Source organism: Triturus cristatus, chromosome 5_2 (genome assembly GCF_964204655.1).
Source record: "Triturus cristatus chromosome 5_2, aTriCri1.1, whole genome shotgun sequence".
Classification (NCBI taxonomy): Eukaryota; Metazoa; Chordata; class Amphibia; order Caudata; family Salamandridae; genus Triturus; species Triturus cristatus.
This window is the reverse complement of record NC_140588.1, coordinates 119,953,206-119,966,949: the sequence shown is the minus strand read 5'-3', so window position 1 is coordinate 119,966,949 and position 13,744 is coordinate 119,953,206.

The window sequence follows — 13,744 nt, the reverse complement described above, 5'->3', positions numbered from 1 at the left end:
AAAAAACATTACTGTGAGAGGGGGGCGACGAAGAACAAAACAGCCGCACTAAAAGGAGCATATAAGAGAACAGACTACCACAGAGATAGAAAAACTGAAAGACGAAAGACTATAAATTAGAAAACTAGAACAATATATCAATCAAATTGGACAAGTGAAGGAACTTACCAAACATCTAGGGAAAGAAACAGCAACAGAAAGGGGTAAACACTGTATACAGCAGGATGGAACAAAGGGTGACCTTGACAAGAACACCACATAGGGGAATCCTGCAAAACAAAAGGAAAGACAAGGAGTGAGCAAAAGAAGCGCAGGAACTATATAACATATAACAGAATATTTTTAGAAGAAACACAGTAGTCATATACTTAAAAAAAAAAGAAAAACAACTAGGGTTTGCTCAATTCCATAAGTTCTCCCTTGTGAGTATGAATGAACTTCCGCAAATCAGCAGGATCTTCAAAACTAAAAGTTCTCTCCTTATAGGTCACTTTGAAAAAACAAGGGTGTATTAAACCGTAGCGTGCATTCATAGATCTCAAGGCAGGTCTGGGGTCCAAAAATTCCTTTCGACGGGAAGCCGTAGGCTTGGAAACGTCCTGAGTGAAAAAGACCTTGTGCCCAGACCAGATCATTTGCTTATGTTGCTTGGCGGCCTGGAGAATCGACATAAGATCTGAGTAAAGGAGGAAATATGCTATGATTCCACGAGGTTTAGATGCAGAAGATGTATTCCTAGGCCCCAGACGATGAGCACGTTGTATGTTAAAGTCTGAGGATTTCGGGAGGCCAACAATTTGAAGAACTTGAGACTTTAAGAATTGGATCATATCCGACCCCTCCGAACCTTCCGGAATACCATAAATGCGCAGGTTGTTGCGCCTATTGCGGTTTTCCAAATCCTCCGCTAACTTCTTGAGCTGGCCGACCTCTTTGGTGAGAGTGTCAACTTTAGTAACAACATCCTGTGCATCACTGATCCTCTGTTCCACCTCAGAAAGTCTCGTATCCAAACTAGTCCATTTATCATCTAACTTCTGAAGCGTAGCAACAGTGTCTGTCATAAAAGGACGAATAAGGCGCAACTCTTCCATAATGTCCTCAAGAGTGAGAGGCAGCGGAGACTTGTTTGGGGAAGGCGGTTTTTTTTTGGTACGCTTGACAGAAGGGTTATTTGAGTCCTTCCTTCCCCCAGTGGAACCACCATGAGGTTTAGTTGAATGTGCGCCCTCCATACTGATGGTATCACAGCCAATTATGACACAAATAACAAATGGCGGAATGCAGGCAGGACAGCAGTGATATTGCTTCGTCAGCAGCAAGAGGAGGCGCAGCTGAAGATGAAAGTTCCAGGATACAACACAGCGAAGGATACTGGGACGCTGGAAACACAACTGACGAGAAAAGCGAAGAAAGTGACAAAAGAAAAAAAAGAGAAAAAAAAAAGGAACCAGCAACACCAACAGCCAAAATTGACCCAATAGCATGGGGGTATGTCGTAATATTGAAGTAGGCTGGGGACGTCGCTTGAGGCATGCAGACCTGGCTCCCTCTACAGTAGTTGCTAGAAGATACAGTCTGAGGAATCCACAAAAAGCAGCAAAAGAGACCAACCACTAACAATTACTTGCGCAAAAAGATGGCATAATGTGAACCAACGCAGCCACCACCGTAATGCCGCTAGAGAACAACAGGGAGCTGGCTAAAGGACTCAGTGGCAGCAAAAAAATAGAAGAAAAACGCTGCAGAAAAAACAAAATGGCGGCCGCCATCTGAGGGGAGCATAAAATGCGCAATTAAAGTGACAAAAAGACCGCATGTTGGTCAAAAAAACTTGCCAAGACAGTCTCTGCAGTGTCCCATAACCGAATCCATCCTGGAAGCGAAGCTCCGTTGCATTAATGAGCTGCCTTCACGCTCGGATCGGCTAAGTTCGAGCGGAGCTCCTCACCCGGCGGCCATCTTGAATCGCCGCGCGCTCCCCCCAACACCAATTGGACCATTCTAACCGGCTATATTCCGTGTCTGGAAGCATATAAAAAAGAATCCTGTATTGCTGTATACAGTTTAATCACCTAGTGGCTTCATACACAAGATCTCTGTGCTGTCCATGTAAGATATGTATGTGAGTTCAGTTGTTATTTAAAATGCCAAGTGGACTATTCTTGCCGGCTATATCTGTGTATTTTGAAGCGCATAGTTAAGAATCCTGTATTACTACATACAGTTTATACGCCTATTGACAGTTCATAGACCTCACTTCTGCGCTGTACATATAATTGCACATCTGAGTTCAGTTGTTAGTTTAAAACGCCAAGTGGACCATTCTAGCCGACTATTCTCTGTGTATAGAAGCTCATAGTTCTGAATCATGTATTGCTACATACAGTTATTATGCCTTGTTGCTGTTCGTACCCAAGACCTCTGTGCCGTACATGTAAGATGCATATGTGAGTTCCGATGTTCTATCTATTTGTTGCATGTAAAAACTAGAGTTTGTAGTCACAAGTTATAGAACCCAAGGTTCCCTCTCAACTTATAGTGTACTATATAACAAATCTATCTACACCCGTGCCAAATCATAATAACAATAAGTGAAGCATTCACTTATCTTCAACCGTGCTCAATGCCACCTCTTCGTGGTGATGAAGAAAAGGGTAGGCTACCTCTACAGTTATTCCATGAAGCAGTAGTCCCCTTCCTTTCCTCCTGTGAAAGTGAAAACATAAAATCAAGATTAAAATACAGTTCAATTACCTACTAAGCAAAAGTGATGTATATCACGACTTGAAGTGTACATTTTTAAAACATTATTATGTATTCAAAGAAAGATGTCTAATGTTAGTAGTTTTCTTTGCAGACCAGATACTCTCCCTCTTCTTCATCAGTTTTCATGTAGATGTATGTTAAGTTCCTCATCCTGATTGTGGCCCCACGGGCTCTTGGTCTGTAAGTCAATGATATGCTATGATTCTCTTTTTCTAAGGAGAAGGACTCTGTCCCCACCCCTCCTGTTCTGTTGGACCTGTTCCATGATTAAGTATCTAAGTAAGGAGCTATTGGATAAATGATACTCCTCAAAATGTCTGCCCACTGGGTAGTGGGAATTCTTGCTTTTGATTGCCCTACGGTGTTCCAATATTCTTTTCCTTGCTGCAAAAGTAATGCTCCCTACGAATCACATCTTGCAGGGACATTCTAATACATAGACTACATGAGTAGTACTTCATGTCAAGAATTGGCTGATATTCTTGCTAGTACATGGTATGTCATAGGTTTTAACCATGAAACTGTATCTGCAAGCCTTGCAGTGCCCACAAGAGAAACATCCTTTTAGACTATGTTAGGGTCCTTTCTGTCTCTTTGTGATGTCACCTCTGACCAAAATGGCTTCTCCCTTTTCTGTATGTAACCATAGAGCGCTTGGGCAAATCCTGTCCTATAGTTTGGGTCACTTTTTAAGATGTTCCACTTATTATTCAGGATCCTAAATATCTTATTTGACTCCATATTGTAGGTCAGAATCACTCTTGTTGTGTTCTCAGTTTCTTTCATCTTCTGTTTTTCCTGAAGTGTTTGGCCTCTTGTTACCTGTTTGACTTTTTTACTGCTCTTTTTAAAACCCAATTCGGGTATCCCGGTTTCTTAAATCTATTTTTCATTGTCCTGTGATCAGCCTCATATGAGTCTACTGTGCCACAGTTTCTTTTTGCTCTCAGCAGCACCCCAAATGGAATGCTCCATTTCAGGAGATCCAGATAGCTGCTGAGAGCATGCAGTAAGCTGTTCCCTACTGTGTATTTACGGTGAAGTATAGTTTTCAGTTTGCCCCCTTCTATCACCACTACCACATCTGGGAACTCTATTGATTCTTTGCTTATGCTGTGTGTCAGTGTCAGGTTTAGATTGTTCATATTGAGTTTTTCAACAAAGTTGTTTGCACTGGTCTTTCTTCCTTTCCAAATTAGAAACAGATTGTAGAAGATTACTTGGCTCCACATGGGAGTAGAATTTACTCCCCACGGCTCTCGTTTTCCCATGCCCTCAGAAAGAGATTGGCAAAGATGGGGGTGAAACAAGTACCCATGGCAGTTCCTAGTGTTTGTTTGTATATTACATCATTGAACATCAAAAAAATATTAAAGAGGTAGAATCTCATCATCTCTAATAGCATAGTTGTATGTTCAAGGTACTGGATAGGTCTGTCTTCTAGGAAATGTTGGCAAGCTTTGATGCGTAGATTGTGACCAATAATCGCATACAACAAATTTATGTCCATGGTGATAAGAATATAATAATCCTCCCATTTGACTCCTTGTCATTTCCATAGGAAGTCCTTAGTGTCTTTCACGTACAATGGTAAAGGGGTGACATACTGGCCATTGGCAGAGAAAATGGTCTACATATTTCTATATGTTCTCTGTTGCTCTGCCTATGGAGGAGATAATTGGTCTATCTGGTGGTGCAGTAGGATTTTTGTGAATCTTCGGTAGTAGATACGAAAATTACAGCTTTATAAAGTCACGCTACAGGTAGCAGAATTCTTTCCATTGTAGTATTCCACTTTCCTTCCAGCCATTAAGTCTTTCCCAGATGTCGATGATGCCCTTGTTGTACTATCTGATATAGCTTTTTGAGTAGAAACGTTCATCCTCAAGTTGTCTCAACGCTTCTTGAGTGTAGAGCTCTTTCTCCCATATCACATTATTTCCTCCTTTATCCGAAGGGCGGGTCACAATGGTCTCATATTCAGCTAGTGATTTAATCACTTAATTTTGTGCATGCAATATATTTTGTTGTGTCGATCTTTTGTTCTTCTGGTGTCTTGTCTTTATCAGGTCGTGCATCATAGTGTTGTGGAAAGTGTCAATATTGTCATGAAAAAGATTAGGATAGAATTTTGATTTAGGTTTGAACTCGGTAGACACTGATTGATCAGTAGTAATGTCCAGTGTCTCAAGCGTACCGGTTTGTTCCAGACCTGTCTCTACAATTAATCATGTAATGTGAGAAGGGTATTTACATCTCTTATTCTCAATATGTTGTTACCATCGATGTTAACATTAGGATTGGTATCAGGGGAGCTAAAAGTATTACCTGCAAATTCCTGTCTCGGTTTGTGGGTCGGTGCTATTTCACTGAAAAAACATAGGTTTCAGGGATGTTATAGTTAGAAATTAGCATTTAAAAAAACCTTAGAAATTCACTGAGAAAACCATAGGTTTCAGGGACGTTATAGTTAGTTGGACATTTCACTTGTACAAAACCAGAGAAATTCAAATGTTATAGTTAGTAGAGCTAATTATAACTCGCGCCCCCGCAATGCACTGCTGATGACATCTCAAATGACATCACTGATGACATCATCCAGTGAATGTGTTTCAGTAAAGTTAAAACATATTTTATATATGTTAATGCCAATGTGTATTGAAGAATGAGTTGGTGTAGAATGGGGGAGTGGAGGATTTTTTAGGTGTGTGACTGACTGTATAAGTTAGTGATTAAATGTGTCTTACTGAATGCATGGGTTAGTGACTAAACTGTGTGAATGTCTGTATCAGTCTCTCAGTTGTTGTGTAAGCTGCTGCATGGGCTGATGATTAGGTACATGACTGTCTATATGGGTTACCTATTGATTGCATGAGTATCTGTATGGGTACCTCAGTGTTTGTGTGTGTGAGTGGGTGGGCGGTGTGTGACTTTGTGCCTACATGAGTGAGTGGATAATTTACTGGGTGTATGGGTTCACCAGTGCATGCGGAAATAGATGTGAGTGTGTGTATCAGTGTGTTAGTGAGTAAATGTATGTCTCACTGGTATATGTGTGAGTAACTACATATGTGAAAGGCAGTTTATGTGAGTGTTGGATTATATAAATGACTATATGTGAGAGTGAGTAATTCTGAGAGTGGCAGTATAAATGAGTGTGTGCTTGTGTCAGTGATTGTATAAGAGAGTAAGTATATCTTAGTATCTGTATGAATAGGTTAGATAGTGAATGTATAACTGTATAGGTGAGTAAATGGGAGTGTTATTGATTCTTTACATGTCTAGCTAGGTGTGTCAATAACTCTATGAATGAGTGACGGTGTATGAGTGTTTGTATAGGCGTATGAGTACATATAATAGTGCTGTATTGATGAGTGACTGCATGTATGAGTAACTGTATAGGTGAATGAATGAATGTGTGTGTATAGCTAGGAATTAGTCAGTGGGTATATAGTAACTGCTATTGATTTGTCTATGGTTTAGAAAATAGTAGTCTATATTTTAGAGTGGGTGTATCAAAGGTTATATTAGGGTGTGAGGAGGTGCATCAGATTATCACGTGGATGATGTCATCAGTGATGTCATTTGTGATGTTATCAGTGATGTCATCAGTGGTGTCACTGACCAAGTCATGAGTGATGTAATATGTGACATCATCAGCAGTGCATTTCAGGGGCGTGAGTTATAGTTAGCTCTACTAACTATAACGTTTGAATTTCTCTGGTTTTGTAGGAGTGAAATGTCCAACTAACAATAACGTCCCTGAAACCTATGTTTTTTTCAGTGAAATTCTAAGGTTTTTTAAATAGTAATTTCTAACTATAACATCCCTGAAACCTCTGTTTTTTTCAGTGAATTTCAAAGGTTTTGTAAATGCTAATTTCTAACTATAATGTTCATTAAACCTACAGTTTTTTCAGTGATTTTAAATTATCATTCCATTCTAAACCTGGTGAAAACAGCCGATATCGCCAGTTTTCCAGCAATAGCTTCCGCAAAAAAAATCGCCACAAATGAGAGCAGCAACTAACAGGAATAATATGCACAGTAGGCATTCCTGTGCAAAAATAACACAAAAACACCACTTCCCAATATATTTTCAACGAGCAGCGAAATCTGCAGTGCGATCCAAAAACAGGCCATATGCTATGCTAGCAGTAGGAATGTAACATCTGCCTTTTACTAGTGTAAAGTTGGACGACTACCTACAGTGTGAAAAGGAGCCCAACCCAGAATCACATCTGAAGACCAATACATGTCATAGAGCTACTGATCAGGCACCTTCGACCCCCAAGAAGGCCACAAAACCCACTGCCACCACCCTCAGGACCTCCCCCTGGACTACCCCCCACTACCACCAAGGCAGCACACAAAAGGACAGCGGACTTTCCAAAATTGGCATGGCCCCTCAGCTACACAATAGCTGAATGTTGGGAGATGTAGCAACCAAACATGTGTGAAGGATGCAAGTCACCCACCAATAATAATGCACACAATACCAAGTGTAGCGGTGATGTGCTGGACAGACCTCACTATGCAGAGCACAAACCTCTCCATGTGTACATATACTGCTGGTGCTTGTAGTTTTGTGGACAGTGGACGCAACCATGTTACCTCAGGCAGTGGGGAAGATCTCTGTCAGGTAATTGTATCGTCGTCCCCTGTAAGTGAAAGCGAAGTGGGCTGGTCCAACGTACACCACTCCAGCGTAGAATTGTGAATAAATAGGCCGGGGCTCTGGGCGTGGTTCACATGTGTGAAGGCCAATGCGTCTGGCAGAACAGTAGCCCTCACCGGGCCACATGGCTGCCGCCATGTCCGCCGGCCTCCTCGACACAGGCCCCCTGCGAACACAGCGGCACAGCACTGCAGATTTATGTCCGTACGGACTACTGCCTTCGATCTACACTATGGACAGCAGGGCTCACAATTCAGATGGAGTGGCAATTGCAGATGATGCAGTCCAGTAGGCAAGACATATTGCTCCCAGTCATCGCCACATAGCCTTATTAAGGCAGAATTCATTAGACAAAGGACATTGCTACCAGTGCGGCCCGCCCGGACCACGCATCATCGCAGGCTCTGCACATGCTGGTTGCTTCAGGTGACACTAACTGTGCAGCTCAACTCAACACTACGTGGATGTGGGCCCTTGCTGACCGCTGCCTCCGGCCTCCACTGTGGTCAGCAGGGCTCACAATTAAAATTGAGTCTTGATTCATTAATGACAGAGTCCAGTAGGCAACTAACTACAACATCTTCGAAACCTACATAATATCCTTTTAGTATCCTTGCTTCAAGAACTTTTTTTATATCAATTATAGCTTTAGTACAATGACCAAATTCATCTTGCAAGTCCAAAGGAACACTGAATGGCAGTCTACACTGCGGACAGCAGAGCTCACAGTACAATTCAGTTTTGATTTATTTATTGCAGAGTGAACTGCACTCTATGTTGTTGGATTTTCTCAAGAGGAAGTCCCAAAAAGCATTCCTCGTTGTCTGTGCTGACTACTGCCTTCAATCTACACTGCAAACAGCAGGGCTCACAATTCAGATGGAGTTGCGATTGCACATGACGCAATCCAGTAGTCAAGAGACATTGCTCCCAGTGCGGCCAGCCCACACCACGCATCATCTCTGGCTGAGCACATGCTGAGCACCAAACCTACCACTAACTCTATACAGCTCAAGTCAACCCCAGGTGGCTGTGGGCACTTCCTGACCACTGCCTCCAGTCTACACTGGGGTCAGCAGGGCTCCACAATTCAAGATTAGTACCAATGCACTTTGTGTAAGAGACTATAATCGGTTAAGAAAACCAAATGCTCCCAATCTGTGCAGCTAAAGTCAATGCCACGTGGCTGTGGGCCTTTGCTGACCGCTGCCTATGGGCCTACACTGTGGTCAGCAGGGCTCACAATTCAAATTTAGTCTTGATTCATTAATTTCAGAGTCCAGTAGGCAACTAACTATAACGTCCCCGAAACCTACACATTTCAACAATGTATTCCATACATATTTCATCTTTTGTTACCTACACTGCGGCCAGCAGAGCTCACAATTTATATTGAGACATGATTTATTAATTGCAGACAGAAATGGAACTGGAAAACTTAGAACATTGCCTGCACTGATCCCGTTTTTATCTTGCTCTTGCCTGCGATATTTGCACAACTTAAACTCTGCACAGCACTATATTGCACAATCTTTTAACTGTTTTAATATCGTTTTTACCTGAATTTGACCCCTTGTGCTGCTTCTGTGTTCCTGTTGCCCTCCCCGGTCCACCACGGGTGACGTCCCGGTTGAGTGGAGGGAGGTTTAGGTGACTTCTGGTTTTGGGAGGTTAGCGGTCTAGTGGCCACTTTCCACCAAATGAAAACCGGATGCCCTGCTCGACGCGCAGTGGACGCGTGCAGCGGGCACGCCTTAGGCACACAAAGGTGTGCCTAAGGCAAGCCCGTCTGCGCCTGCCCGCGCTCGCCTGTGCCCGGTCGGGACCAGGGGCCACGAATCCTGCCCAAAATGTTACATACCCTCAAAAGCCACTATGTTATTTCTTCAAGCAGTTGCTGAAATATCGTCCTGACTGCAAGTTACTCCCGCCTATGGAAGATGCCACTAACTGCCCTTGCTGTAATTTTACATTTTGCAAAACATTTTCTAGAGAACAGAGCAGCTCAATTCTTGACACTACCCCTTGTTCACAAGCTCATGGTTTTCGCCGGGGTAGAAATCCTTCCAATAAGGTTTTCACTTTTTGGAATATTAACTGTTGCTCTCTTCCAAATCATAAAGCGGACATATTTGACTTGATAAACACAGAACATCCAGATGCCATCTTTTTAACTGAAACATGGCCGCATAGGAGTTCAGGGCCAGATGTGGCTTCTGCTTTATCAACCAATTATGCCATAGTTAGAAAGGATAGAGATCTTGGGAGGGGAGGTGGCATTGCTGTAATTTAAAAAAATCCTACATATGTAAACTGGAAGACCTACCTTTCACGGGCTGTGAGGCAGCCTTATTTAAACTTACTTTGACCCCTCAATTTACATTCTCCGGCATTCTTGCTTATCGGCCCCCCCGGACCATCAGGCCTGGTCATTTCCGTATGCAATCACTCCTTATCTTCTTAAAGCGGCCAATCTTACTATTCTGGGTGATCTTAACCTTCATCTTGAAATCCCTGAATGTTCAATAAGCAGCTTGCTGATCTCTGATCTTGCAGCTATGAATCTGCTGCTCTGCAATAACGGCCCGATGCATACAGCAGGTCATTTACTTGATCCTATTTTTTCGAATCTATCCGATGTTCATTGTTTTCTGGCTCTCCCTCTATGTTGGTCTGATCACTATGCAGTCAAATTTCACTGCGGAGTTTCGGTGAACCCGATTACAGCAGTACCTGGAATTCAATCCAAATCCAGGAACTGGGGTAAACTAGATATGGTTGTTTTTAATAAACTCTTGTAGGATAGTGCCCCCTCTATAGATGAAATATCGACCACCTCTTTAGCTAAAATACATAACTGGATTCTTAATGCTCTTGATCACTGTCTTCCACCTTCCACTAAAAGATCCTATAATCATCGTTCGTTCCCCTGCTCCTTGGTTCATGGAGTCATTAGAAACTGAGAAAACTAAGTGGAAAGCTCTGGAAAGACATTGGAGGAAGAACTACTCATCTGACTCTAAACTGAAAAGTAAAAAACTTTAAAAGAGTATCAAGCCTGTTGTAAATCTGCTTGGGCTGATTATGTTTCCTCCACGATCTCTAACGTGCAGATTTGTTTGCGTACCTTGTTTACGATGGTCAAAAAATTAGCTGGTTCTGATGCTCAGCCCACACCTCCTATTTTAGATGAACCACAATGCGACAATCTTGCCAACATTTTGGAAACAAAGTGCCTCTTGAAATTAAATATTTTAAAAAGATCTTAGGCAGTATTAAATCAGGCTCCCATTGTGATCTTCTTCCTGTCTCAATACAACAGCAGCTTGATTTACCATCAATGGTATTAATCATAGAGCTATACCATGCTTCCTTACAAGAGGCTACGGTTCCATCCGCCTGGAGGCAACCTATGGTTCTTCCCCTCTTAAAGAAAGCTAATGCCGATTCTGCCCAGCCATCAAATTTTAAGCCAATTTCTTTGCTCCGTATTTACTCTAAAATTCTGGAAAAAGCACATAAATCTACAACTAACCCAGTTTATTGAAACTTCCAACTTTTTACATCCTTCTCAGTCCGGCTTTAGAGCCAGTTTCTCGACCGAGACAACTCTCCTTGGAGTTACAGAAATGGTACGACAACGGCTGGACTCTGGGGACATGGTGGCTCTTATATTGCTTGATTTGAGCGCCGTGTTTGACACGGTATCTCACACCGTGTTAATCAAATTCCTTCAGTCCCTTGGCATTTCTGGCCTGGCACTTGGTTGGTTCTCATCTTTTCTTGCCAAGCTGACATTTCAAGTCTTTTCAACTAAGGCTAATTCTATAAATCTATTTCTCTCCGCACGGGGTTCCCGGGCTCCATCTTAAGCCCCTTTTTGTTTAACATATACATTAAAACTCTGACAGTAATCGCAGAAGAGGCTGGGCTGTCCCTCATCTCTTATGCGGATGATACCAAAATCATTTTTTCCCTTTCATCGGAAACGTTGTCCGAACCATCAGTTCTTCAGGCCGGTTTGAGTAATATCGCATCTTGGATGCAGGCTAATTTACTCAAACTTAACAGCAAAAAGACTGCGGTCCTAATTTTTCGTTACAAATAAACATCTCTTGGGTCCCCAGCACTGGCCTATCGAAATGGGTACCCTACCCCAGCCTACCCATCAAGTCCGCAATTTGAGATTTATTATCGATGACAAATTATCGAATAAAACAGCAGGCAGTGAAAGTGGCAGCCATGTGCTTCACCATTCTAAAATGATTGAAAAAAATCATCTGGATGCTCCCCAGCCATACCCAAAAAAAGTAGTCCAGGCACTCGTGACCTCCAGGCTGGATTACGGGAACATCCTCATTTTGGGGGATAATAAGGATGTAAGACGGAAGCTACAGGTGGTTCAAAATTCAGCCGCAAGAATGCGTTGCCAGATTCCTAAAACATCTTCCACCTCTAGCGCCCTGAGAGATCTGCATTGGCTTAGGGATGAAAGCCGTACCAGGTTTAAAGCCTTGGTATAAATGTTTAAGATCAAGGCTGGCACTGCTCCTCAATATCTGCGAAATCTGGTTTATCCTTATTTACCCTCCTGTTTGTTACGCTCCACTACCCATTGAAAAATTCATGGTTCCCAGAGTCAAGCTTACGAGGATGGGAGGTCGCTCGCTTGCTTACTTGAGTCCTTCCCTCTGGAACTCTCTCCCCATAGAGCTTCACAGTGAAACAATATATGCAAACTTGCGTAAACTTTTAAAAACTTGGTTGTTTAACAAATAATTTCATTTTCTGTTCCTCTCTGTTCCTTTCAGGCTGGCGCTGGGAAACCCTTATTGGGTAGCTGTGCGCCTTATAAAAACCAACCTAACATAACATAACATAATATAACAATTGTACTCTATGTCCTTGGATTTTGTCAGGAGGAAGTGGCAAAAAGCATACATCAATGTCTCTGATGTCTACTGTCTTCCATCTACATTGCTGAGTGCAGGGCTCACAATTCAGATCGAGTTGCGATTGCAGATGACGCAGTCCAGTAGCCAACAGACATTGCTACCAGTGCGGCCCTCCCAGACCGCGCATCATCGCCAGCTGTGCACATGCGGAATACTTCTGATGCCCCTACCTCAGTGCACCATAACTCATGGACCCTTTATGATATAATCTTTTGTGTATGATTTCAGATCTGCTGCCCCTACTTCAGTGTACCACGAGTCATGAACCCTTTACGATAGAATCTTTTGTGTATTAATTCACATCTGGTGCCCCTAACTTAGTGCAGCACAAATCATGGACCCTTTATGATTGAATCTCTGTGTGTGTTCCGATGATTACTGTTGTACTTGTTACCAGCACCAACCATTCCCGGTGGGCTGGCTTACACTCACCCCACACGCATCCAGCACAGACGTCACTGGACATGTGACCCTGGTAATAAAAAGGAGTTGACGTGCCCGTACACAGTTCCACTATCTATCTGTGTCTGTGTGTTCATTATGTATGCAAGATGCTGCCCCTGGGCCCTACCACATTACATTGTGCTGTGGACAGCGTATGCAACCATGTCACCTCTCGCAGTGGGGGAAAACTTCGGTTATGTAACTTTGTCTTGGTCATTGTACAAGTATGTACGTAGAGACTGGATCATTAGAATACTGCAAGGAGAGTGTAGAGTGAATTTATAAGTGGCGGAGTGATTGTATACCTACATATGTTGGCGCACCCTATCCCAGAAAATGAGCTTGGCTTCAATTGGCTGTCCTCCATGTGCAACACTCCACTGAATGTGCAATAAACATTCATATACACACAGATAGGTTCATTCTTTCTTTCTTTCTTTCTTTCTTTCTTTCTTTCTTTCTTTCTTTCTTTCTTTCTTTCTTTCTTTCTTTCTTTCTTTCTTTCTTTCTTTCTTTCTTTCTTTCTTTCTTTCTTTCTTTCTTTCTTTCTTTCTCTCTCTTTCTCTCTCTCTCTCTTTCTCTCTCTCACTGTTCTCTCTCTCTCCTTTGATGGACGCATGATGCACAATCTTATCTTGCTTTTTGTCTAGCAGGCTGTGATTCACAGATTGATGCCCCCCCGCCACGGCCCTCCCGCCACGAGGCGATTACTTCAGTTCTACAGAGTTACTGCCACCAGAGATGAGCATGTGTGCAGCCTGTGATGATGCATGGCCATCCTGGCAATCAACATCTATTTTGAATTGTGAGCTCAGCTTCACTACGTGTACACAATGGGTGAGAAGGTTGCTTCGGCACGTGGTGGACCCTCTTCGACACATGCCGGTGGCGGAAGGTG